The sequence below is a fragment of the Phascolarctos cinereus genome, unplaced genomic scaffold, assembly GCF_003287225.1.
Source record: "Phascolarctos cinereus isolate Bilbo 61053 unplaced genomic scaffold, phaCin_HiC Scaffold_9;HRSCAF=440, whole genome shotgun sequence".
NCBI lineage: Eukaryota > Metazoa > Chordata > Mammalia > Diprotodontia > Phascolarctidae > Phascolarctos > Phascolarctos cinereus.
In genome coordinates this window covers 220712804-220723028 of record NW_027556402.1, presented here as the reverse complement: position 1 = coordinate 220723028, position 10225 = coordinate 220712804, and the positions used below count along the sequence as shown (strand labels likewise).

The 10225-nt window shown below is 37.3% G+C and overlaps 1 pseudogene; it reads right to left on the bottom strand.

Moving 5' to 3' along the window:
• Nucleotides 1-1270: 1270 nt before the first annotated feature.
• Nucleotides 1271-8985, bottom strand: LOC110218931 (small ribosomal subunit protein eS17 pseudogene; annotated as a pseudogene).
• Nucleotides 8986-10225: the final 1240 nt, after the last annotated feature.

Genomic DNA, 10225 nt, shown 5'->3' with positions numbered 1-10225 from the left:
TTTTGATGATGATAAAGATATACTGAATACGTAGCAATACAGAAATATTCTTTGGACAAGTTTTTATCCTGCTATTGTTAATGTTACTTAGTAGCATATGGACTATCATACAAGTAGATAAATAACATTTTTTCATTAGGAGTTTGCTATCTTTCATGGACTGACTTAACAAACATCTGTTTTACCAATACAGATCTCAAACTACACTAGAAACCAACAAACTGTACTATAACTGGAGCACCATGACATACTAAACTATAACCCTCAGTCACCCAGATGTAACATTCATCCATAAAACCTTGAGAACAATGGTTTTCATCTGGCATTGGTTAAAAAAGAGAGTGGTAGATTAGTGGAACAGAGCCCAGTGGCTACAGTAGGCAACTGTCAAAGGGCTCTCCTGCACTCCTTTTCATTTGGGTTGTATCAAGTGAGTTATATAATAAGCCAATATGCATGGGTTGTGACCTTTGTTGTTGATTTCACATTACCATCCCTCATCCCACAACCTAGCCCTCTTCTAAATGTCTCTATTATTGTCAAATACACCATCATTCTTCTGGTCAACTATATTCATAACCTCAGCATCACTTCATTCTTCCTCATCATGAATATCTAACCAGTTATGAGTTCCACCTCCACATTTGTACCCTTTCCCATCTCTCTGTTCATATAACCACCATCCTATTTCAAAGCAGCATCACTTGGACCAGTGTAATAGCATTCTAATAAGCCTCTCTGTCTCTAGTCTCTCTCTACCCCAGCCCATCTTCTGCAGAGCTGCTTTTCCTAATGTCCAGGTCAATCCCCTACTCAATAAAGCCCATAGACTTCCTATTGACTCAAATATAAAATATGATTTCATCTTTATTTCATTGTTTTAAAAATTACCATGTTTGTACAAATTGTATAAAGTATATAAAATTACTAATATAGCAGGAAATATGAATAATTTATTAACAAGTAAATATACACATATTTGATTCTAGGCTTAAAAATTACTTTTTTTGATGGAGTAGATGATTGAAAGTTTTTGAAACCACTGTTATAAAAGATAGCTTTCTGAATTGGGAAAGTAGGAGGGATATGTTAGGGAATGAAGATGAAAGTAAAGCTTCAAATGTCATGGCAATGATGTAACTAGTAATTCTGGCACCCTAAGCAAGCATTAGAAAATCTGGTTCTAGGCAAGCACCACAAACTGTGCCTTCCAGTCTCCTTTTTTTGGGGGGGGGCCCAAAATTTATTGGAAAAAAGGTAAAAGCAAGTATTAAACAAATCTTTTTGGTGTTTTGAAGTTCATCTCAACCATGGTCTCTGTAACTTGCAGGTTAGACAAATTACCAAAGTGTGGAAGTTTCAACATTTCTTTGTTATCAGGGTCTGTTTCAATCATCTCCTGGTCCAAAGCAGAGATCTCAGAGACATAGGCATCCCTCCTTTCTTTTTCTTCTTCTTGCAATTTGATGGAAATATCTCTTACGGGGCTTTTCTGGAGGCTGCATCAGATGAGTAACAAATCCCATGATCTTTTTGCAGAGCTGCTTGCTGGGGATGATGGTGATCTCTTCACATGCATGCTTATTTGTATGGAAGTCCTCACTCAGGTAAGGGTGATGTTTTTTGATGATGACTCATGCCACCTTCTTCATAGTCTTGGTCCAAACAGATCCATGTTGGCTCTAGGGTTGGGCTGAAAGCTCCAGCGTTCTTTTAAAGACAAATTCATTTGGAAAAGAAAGACTTTTTGAGATCTCAGACTTTGCAATACAATGCACTGGGAGGCTAAAACCCCCAGGTTTTCATCTGCCACTGGGTTAGTAAACAAGGTGTATTTAGCCTTAGGCAGAGCTCACCTTGAGTGTGGTTTCATATAGGGAAAATTATGTTCCTATGTTAAAGAATTATTTTTGATAATCAGGTACAAAATTCAGTTGTTTTTAATCTGATAAAGAATTAAAAATACTATAAGCTCTGTCTAAATTTTAGTGCCCTGGAAATTTATCTCAGCTATCGTACCTTAGTTATGGCTCTGGATGAAGGACTTGCGTTATGAGTGTCACAGGACCTCAGAGGAAGAAGTTGTTGAGGTTTAGAGTTGGGAGAGCTGATTCAGGTGTGAAAGAATTCACTTCGACCTTCTCTGTAACCATTGGGAGCTTTATTGATGCAAAAGCAGTGGGCTAGACTTGGAAGAAGGATTAGCAATCTACAGAGGGACAAGGGCTTGTTTTTATAAGGACATGATGAGGAAGATGGTTGCTTACAAGATAGTTTTAGAAGTTTTTATGGGGGTTAAAGATTACAGACAGGTGAAGGAAGGATTTTATGACATAGGATGAAGGAGACAAAGGAAATTCTTTATGGTTTAAGGATTTAAGGACAAGGTATGAGGGCACAGGTTAAAAATTAAAGGAACATAGGAAAAGGGACGCAAATGCAGTTCTTTTGGTAGAGGTTCAAGATAAGGGGGAAAGGACTTTAAGATGCCCTGCAAGTTATAGAATAAGCAGGGGTTTCACAGAGTACTGGAAAAGCAACGTTAATATTCTCTTAACTGTTAGGGCACTGCTTGTATCTCCATCAAAGTGATTATTCTAGGAAGTGTCTAATCCCTGCTGAAGAAGCAGTACAAAGTTGTCATAATTCAGGCCATTACCTCATCCACAGTAAAGACTTGCTTGAATAAGAAACACTCAGTCCCCTGTGCTTGCTTCAAATCTAGGTTGTTAACAGAGAAATGAGGGTGGCCAATGCAATCATTCGTCTGGCTTTCTTGTTTATTTGTTGTACCCTAAGCCTTTCAATATTTTCAAATTTTGACTAAGGTGCATAGACTAGTTTACCAGCTAATTCATTGTACTGGGACTTCATGATAAGGATAAATTTCTTCCTGAAAATGAGTTTGCCTCATACATGCAAATTACATTTTATCCTTTCAAATTTCGTTTCTATTGAACAGAAGCATCAATTAGCTGGATTCTGCCCAACTCGTATTCTTTGAACACATTTCTAAAAGATACATTTCAGAGAAATTTTATGCAAAATACGGTCTGCATGACATAAAAGGAGCTACTTTCTAATATTTTTCTCTTTGCAGTTAATTATCAATGTATTCAGCTTTGTAATTTCCAAAGAAGTAAGAATGATAAAAAACATGCCCAACACTTGCTGACTAGTGATACTTATCAGTCTCTAGAGACCTCCTTGAAAATTAGCCTGGATCAGGGACAACTGATATCTCATTTACAGGTGAGAAGCAGGAGGCCATGCTCCCCTTTCTCTTATGTTTAACTCAGCAGCCTCACTAGTACTTGGGAATGTGAAGAAGGACTGCCCTTGTCTTACTGCTTCTTTAAATCTCCCTGTGTACAGGATGTTTGCTGGGATTGACATCACAGAACAACTACAGAGCCCATTTTCATATCAATGAAAAACTCCTGCATGTTGGGAAATGAGGAAGGCATGCATTTTATCCCCACAAAGAGGCTGGCTGGCAGCTCAGGTTCATGAAACTACTTTTTCAATCCTGTCATTGTGAAGCAATCTAATTATTATGTGCAGTGATGATATGTACTCCCCAAAGGAGGATGGGAGCAGCAATAAAGAGTCTGTATGTTACAAATGGAAGCAATGCATGTTTAACCTCCCCCTGCCATTAATTTCCCCATATTAGAGTTACAATAATTTGTGACTCTAATATTATAATTTAGCACAGCTTCCCCTAGTCTCAGTCTAATAGTCTTCATAACCACACTTAAAAGAGGCTCACACTTCAAAACTGAGAAATTCTGTGCTGCCAATGACAATTTCTTCAAAATACAAAGATCTGACTTGCCATAAGGAAGAAATTCAGAACAATCAATCTATCTAGATGTAGAATAGACTGTCTCAGGAGGCAGCCGGGATTTAGGGTAGAGGGGATTTCTATTTTAGTGTGGTTTAGATCAAGCTGATTTACCAAAAAAAAAAATTGCCATATTACATAAGGATCTGAAATCTTCAAGTTGATATTGTTGCTTAAATGAAACATCACAAATGTGGATTCAGTAATTTCTAGTTAGTGCTTATTTGGATACCAGCCAGGTTGAAGTTTAGCTTGCAGTATTAGTGAGGAAAAGGTTTGCAAAATTAATTTGTCTCTAAACAAGACTGCAGGGAGAGCATTTAAATTGTTTTAGAGAAATACTTCGGAATTCCTTTTGTTCTACTGCTCAGACTTCCTCATTCTTGACTCTAATATGAAGTAAGCTCCCAAATTCCTTTTTAATTTACATCATACCTCTGGGTCTCTTTTAAATCATCTTGTAGAGTTTACTTAGTAAAACTGTAAAGGTATAGGTTTGAGCTCTGGCGAATGGATCCTTTCAAGTCCATCATGCTGGTGGTTTCTATGCAAATCAACTATGGAGCAAGACTGAGAAGGGCCAGGTGGAACTGTTGGAACAGGATATCTTTGCCCTACCTCCTCCATAAACCAAAATCATTGTTCTTTCTACCTATGTATTGATAGTTGATATGCTGATTTCAAATATTCTTCTCTATGCCTCAAAGACAGTTTTATTGATTGGACAACTCTGTTAGTCTACTTGAAGTTTCTATATGGAAGTAAAAGTAATGAAATTCTATGTATTTCAAATTATTTTTTTACCACAGATTTTTTATAATTAGACTGACTTTTGCTAGTTAGTCTAAATTAGAGAGGTGTGGTTATAGGAATTTCGCTGTTTTCATCAAATTTGTAAAAGGAAGATCAAATTCTCCTCATTCCTTGGTGACATTGAGTGCAGTATGGCATAACAAATGTATCTATGGACTTAGATCAAGAAAACTAGGTTCAAATCTTGCCCCAGGAACTTCTTAGCTGTGTGATGATGGTTGAGTTACTTAACATCTTAGAGCCTCAGTTCTTTCATATTTAAAATGATAATACTTAAACTTCTGGTATGACCAAAAAAGATAATCCTTAAAAGTGCTCTTAAAAGCACAACACACACACACACACACACACACACACACACACACGTACGTGCATACACACACACACCTCACTATATAAATGATGCTTAAATAGGTGTCACTTATTACAAATGTTATTTATATAGTGCTGTTGATAATAAAAAATTCAGCATCTTTTGTGTTCCCTCAGCAAGGTATGGCACTAAACCCTTCTCATAATGCTAAACTACAGTAACATTTAATTGTTACCCCTCCCACCTTTTCTTCCACTTTACTCACTACCATAATTCACCAGATTGTTGTAAATATCAAATGAGACAATGCACTTAAAATCCTTTTTAAGCATGTCCCAGTCCATTGCAGTTTCTTTGGGCATGCTGAGACTGTCATGCTAAAATTCAACAGATATTTGCTATGGACACATTTTAACATATGCAAAGAGAGGCTTGAGTCTAGGGTTATGCTGGTAAATGTTTAACAATGAGCTTTCCGGGGTAGGGAGAAATGTACACATGACATACTTTTAACTCTAGACAATCATCAAAATAGTAACTGAAGCCTAGCATTTGCTGATTTCTGAGGTTTAAACAATTGTCATGAAAATTTAACAATCAGCTCTTTTGAGAGATGTACCAGTTAGCTCTAGCACACACCTTCTTTAGGCCTAACTTGAGTAATACAGGGGAGATACAAAGAAGGAGGCAAGGGACAGGAGATTAAGAGCAAAGAAAACATCTATATCACTCCATGGAACTATAAATACAAGAGGTTATAACAACTAGATGTCATAGGGATCTATCCATGACACAGGCAGGAAAGGGATACTCTTAAGGTTTCAGATATAAGAATCGTCTTATGACCATAGCAAGAGGAGGAAGGGAGTAGATAATCCTTCAAAAGTTGTTGTCCCTTTGGGCCTGGAACTCAGTTTATGCCCAGTTTTCATTACTTTCTAGGGAATGACTGAGACCACATTATAGGGTAACTCATCAGTGGGATTGAGGGCAAGGGGTTCTATATGAAGGGATAGGCAACTGCTCAAATAACTATGATTGGTTTACCATTTTTGATGTCATAAGTAAAAAGATAGCAATTATCAAGATCACAGAAGTTTCTAGCGTGAAAAACTTTAAGAATAAAGATTTCAGAAAGGTACTTCAGAGAGGGTACTAATAAATAGGAGAAGGGTATAACTACAATGTGTTGTAGGAAGGATTAGCTCCTCCCAAAACACTCACTCTCACTCTCACTCTCTCTCTCTCCCCAATTAACTAGAGATACTTAAAGCGTTACAGAAATATCAGTTGTTTTTGCCAATAAGCATTAATTAAGCAACTACTATAGTCCAAACATTTCTAAGTGGGGAATACAAAGAAAATCAAAATAAAAAATCCAAATAGGGTAATATGACATAGGGGTTCTTCAATGACATCCATACTAATCAAAAGATATTATTTTGGCTGCCCAAAATTTTAAAATAATTGCAAAACCCTGTAATATCTAGATTATAATAAGGTTGACATTGTTGGTCCTTCATTCTTGAAGAGGACCATGCTGCAATTGGATGGGAAGAATGTTGAGGTAATCCATCAATACCTTGGATGGTTGCTTCGACTATTCAGCCCATTTTTGAAAAAGCAAGTAACAGGCTGGATTGCACGTAAAAAATGGTTTATCTCTTCCAGCAATTTCAAGGTTTTTCTATCTCCAAATTCCATTTATTTCATCAACCAATGTTCTTTGAATAATGCTATGTGGGTGTAAATCATGATAGTTCATGATTCCCACCCATAAAGCATCAGGACTTCAGAAAATTAATAATTGCTGGTAACCCAAATTTCAGTGGAGATCAGGCAGCCCAAGTATTGCAAAGGAATAGGGGTAAGAAATAAAATGTCAATTTCATTAGTATAGGGAAATTTCAGGTGATGAAATATACTAAGGGTGTTCAATGTCTTTTCTGCAAATTATCTTGGAGAATTGCATAAAACGTTAAAAATTTCAACAATTTTCCAAGGATCACACGGTCACAATGGGTTAGATGTCATACTTGAACTCATGTCTTTTTAGGCTCCAATTTATCTCTTTATCAATTATGCCTTGTTCCCTGTGCTATAGCAGAATCCAAAAACAATTAAAAGAACCATACACAAAATGTTTAAAATGAAAATAAAACTTTATTTCTTGTAAGGCTTAAACCTTCAGCTAACTGGGAAATCTAGGTCTCTAAGACTGCCTCTTTCTCAGGAGGCTTCCCTCCGAAATCCCTTACTCTAAGTGAAATACTAGAATTTTGAGAATTTGAAGAGACCTCAACAGCCGTTAAATCTAACCAATATCTTAAGAGAATCAGCACTTCAACACACCTGCAAATTGGTTATCCAGCCTCTAAATGAACTCCTCCAAAGACAGGGAATTCACCTCATCTGAAAGCAGCCCTTTCCATTTGGACAGCTCCAATTCCTAGGAAGTCTATGGATGTCAACTCTAAATGTTTCTCTCTGAAATTACCACGTGTTCCTGTTTCTGCTCTCTTAGGCCAAATAGTAAAGATTCAATCCTTCCCCTACATGAGAAGCCCTTAAAATTCTTGAACACCACTATCCTGTTCCTCAAGAGTCTTCACTTCAGTTTAAATACCTCCATTTCCTTCACCCAATCTTCATATGTCAGTTAGCAGATTCCTTGAAATAGAACCCTATCATTAGCAGAAGCAGATGGTTCCAAATGTGCAATCCTATATTTTTCTCTTCCCCTCTGATTTTACCATGTTCAAAATTTGCTCCATCACTGAGATTAACTTACGTATACGATGGGATAGGCAGGTTGTATGCATCAGATTAGAAAGCTTACTGTGTAGGTCAAAAGGATGTGGTACTCACCTTCACCCCAAGTGAGAAACCCTGAATATTGGTCTCAGAGGCCCCATAGCCCTTCAACTTCTTCAGTTTCTCTTTGAAGTCAGGAAGCCTATAGGTCCATCCATCAGCATGTCTGTGTAGCTTAGCTTTCCCCCTGGTATCAGAACCTAGGATTGCAATTTATTTTTAGCATGCTTAGCCAGTCAGGGCCTTTCAGTTTGGCAAGGGGAAACAAGGAGAGTAGACAACTTGAGATGGAATGAAAATGAAAGTTATGTTGGACAAAGAGAAACAGTTGTTAGAAACTTATAGGGTGTAGGGGGGAAACTTGAATGAATGTCTCCAGCAGCTAAAAAAATGAAATAAAACAAATGCAGAGAAAAATTTTGGCCATGGGCATGCCAGAAATATTTATCTTTATATATTTAGAGCTAACTTTAACTCTTAAGAAATTCGATGTTCAAGTTCTTCACTATTTTTCAGCAAAACAAAGAAAATGTAAAATGAGAGATTGAAATAAAAAATATTTCATTTTTTCCAACTCATATTCTAGGATCTTATGTTTCTTGGTGGATATATATCATCTCCCTCTGTTCTCCATTAGTGTAGGCTTACTAAATTTGACTTGTATTCATTGGATCATAGGTCTTGGATGAAAAAGGAGACTCAGAAGCCATCAATAACATTTAACTCATTTTACAGTTAATGAAATTGAGGGTCAGAGAAGTGAAGTAACTAGGCCGAGATCACATGGATGGTGAACTATGAGGTCAGGTTTTAAACCATGTCCACTTACTGTGAATCCTGCTCTCTTTTCCAGTATACCATGCTGCCTTCAGAGCCTGGATTTGCTACCTACAGCCAGTACAATTTTGTATAATAAATTGCCATCTCTGGACCTCAGTCTTGTCTTCTATAAAATGAGGGGGTTCAGTTAGACGCATTAGAATGTTAATTACATTTCTAAACACTGTGATCATTTATCTACTTGTTAGTGAATTTTCCACAGGAATCTATGTCTTCTTGAGCTGCAATAAATATCTTGAAAAAGGACTACATGATATTTTTGTCAGTATCACTTACAATGCATTTTTTCATGAGGTGGGTGAAATGCATAAGATTGTAGTAGTTGAGATTCAGAGCTGTAAGGGACCACAAAGGCCATGTAGTGCAAATTTCTTGTCTCCTTACAGGCAGAGTTTCAAGTTGAGAGGCTATTTCAATAATCCAAGTGTGAGGCATTAAGGGTTTAGAGTAGTGATCATGTCAAAAGAGAAAAGAGAACACATGAAGCTTCCCCACAAGAAGATAATCTCCTTACAATCTGGAAATACTCGACTTTTTTGTTATTGTTCTAATAATCTGAGCACCTGACATGGTGATTTGCATGTACTAGGCACTTGAAAACTGTTTTTTGAATTTAATAGAATTCTTACAAAATCCCTTCCATCACTGCCCTTGTCATAATGCATTTCCCCATTATCCTTCCATGTCTCCCCCGTGCAGTCAATGTTACTCTCCTTCCTTCTCTATCAGCCCCAGATAAATATTTTAAATGACAGTCATTTAATTCTCTTTGATTAGTGACAGAACTATTTTTTCCCCAATAAAAAAGAAATTAGGTGTTGCTTGGAAGCACTAATATTGTATTTCCATGCACCACTGTAATCTCCCTCGTGAATATGCATAACTTTTGTAGCAGTTGTTCTCCTGATCAGTGATTAAGTTCCCCAGAACCAATGTGAGGCTCATTTGGGATTGTGGGAAGGCCATTCTGTGATAAATTTTGGGAGGAAGCCAAATGTTGTTATACGTACTCCAGACACAAGTGGTCCCTAGGTCTTTCGCTGAGTAGAACACAGCTGCTGGTTAAGACTCTCATGAACAGAATAGTTACAGAATTACTAAAAGACAGCCTGAAGAAATATCCCTATCAATGGTATAAAGGAGCTAGATACTCTGAAACCCAGACCAGATAGGTGATGTCAAAGAAAAACATTCCTAAAATGTTCTTGCAAATTACATTTTAATATGAACCACAGTGATGATAGTGGTAGTCATTGTAACTGTAATAGCCTTGGTAGTCATGGTGGTCATGGTGATGCTGCTAGTGGTGGCCTTGGTAATTGTAGTAGTGGTCATTGGTGCTAGTGGTGGTAGCCTTGGTAGTTGTAGTAGTGGTCATTATTGACTTTGCTGTTGTTGCCATCATGGTGACATGCAGTAGTGGTTGTACTGGTTATGGCTATGATGGTCATGAAGGTAGCAGTAAGCAGTTATTTGATCTATTTTGCAAGGGTCCATGCTCCACTTTTTACATTACAAAAGGACCGTGGCAGGACAGTGAGTTGTCCTTGGACTATTTCTGCCCGAACTCCATTGAAAAAGATGAGAAGAATGGGAAG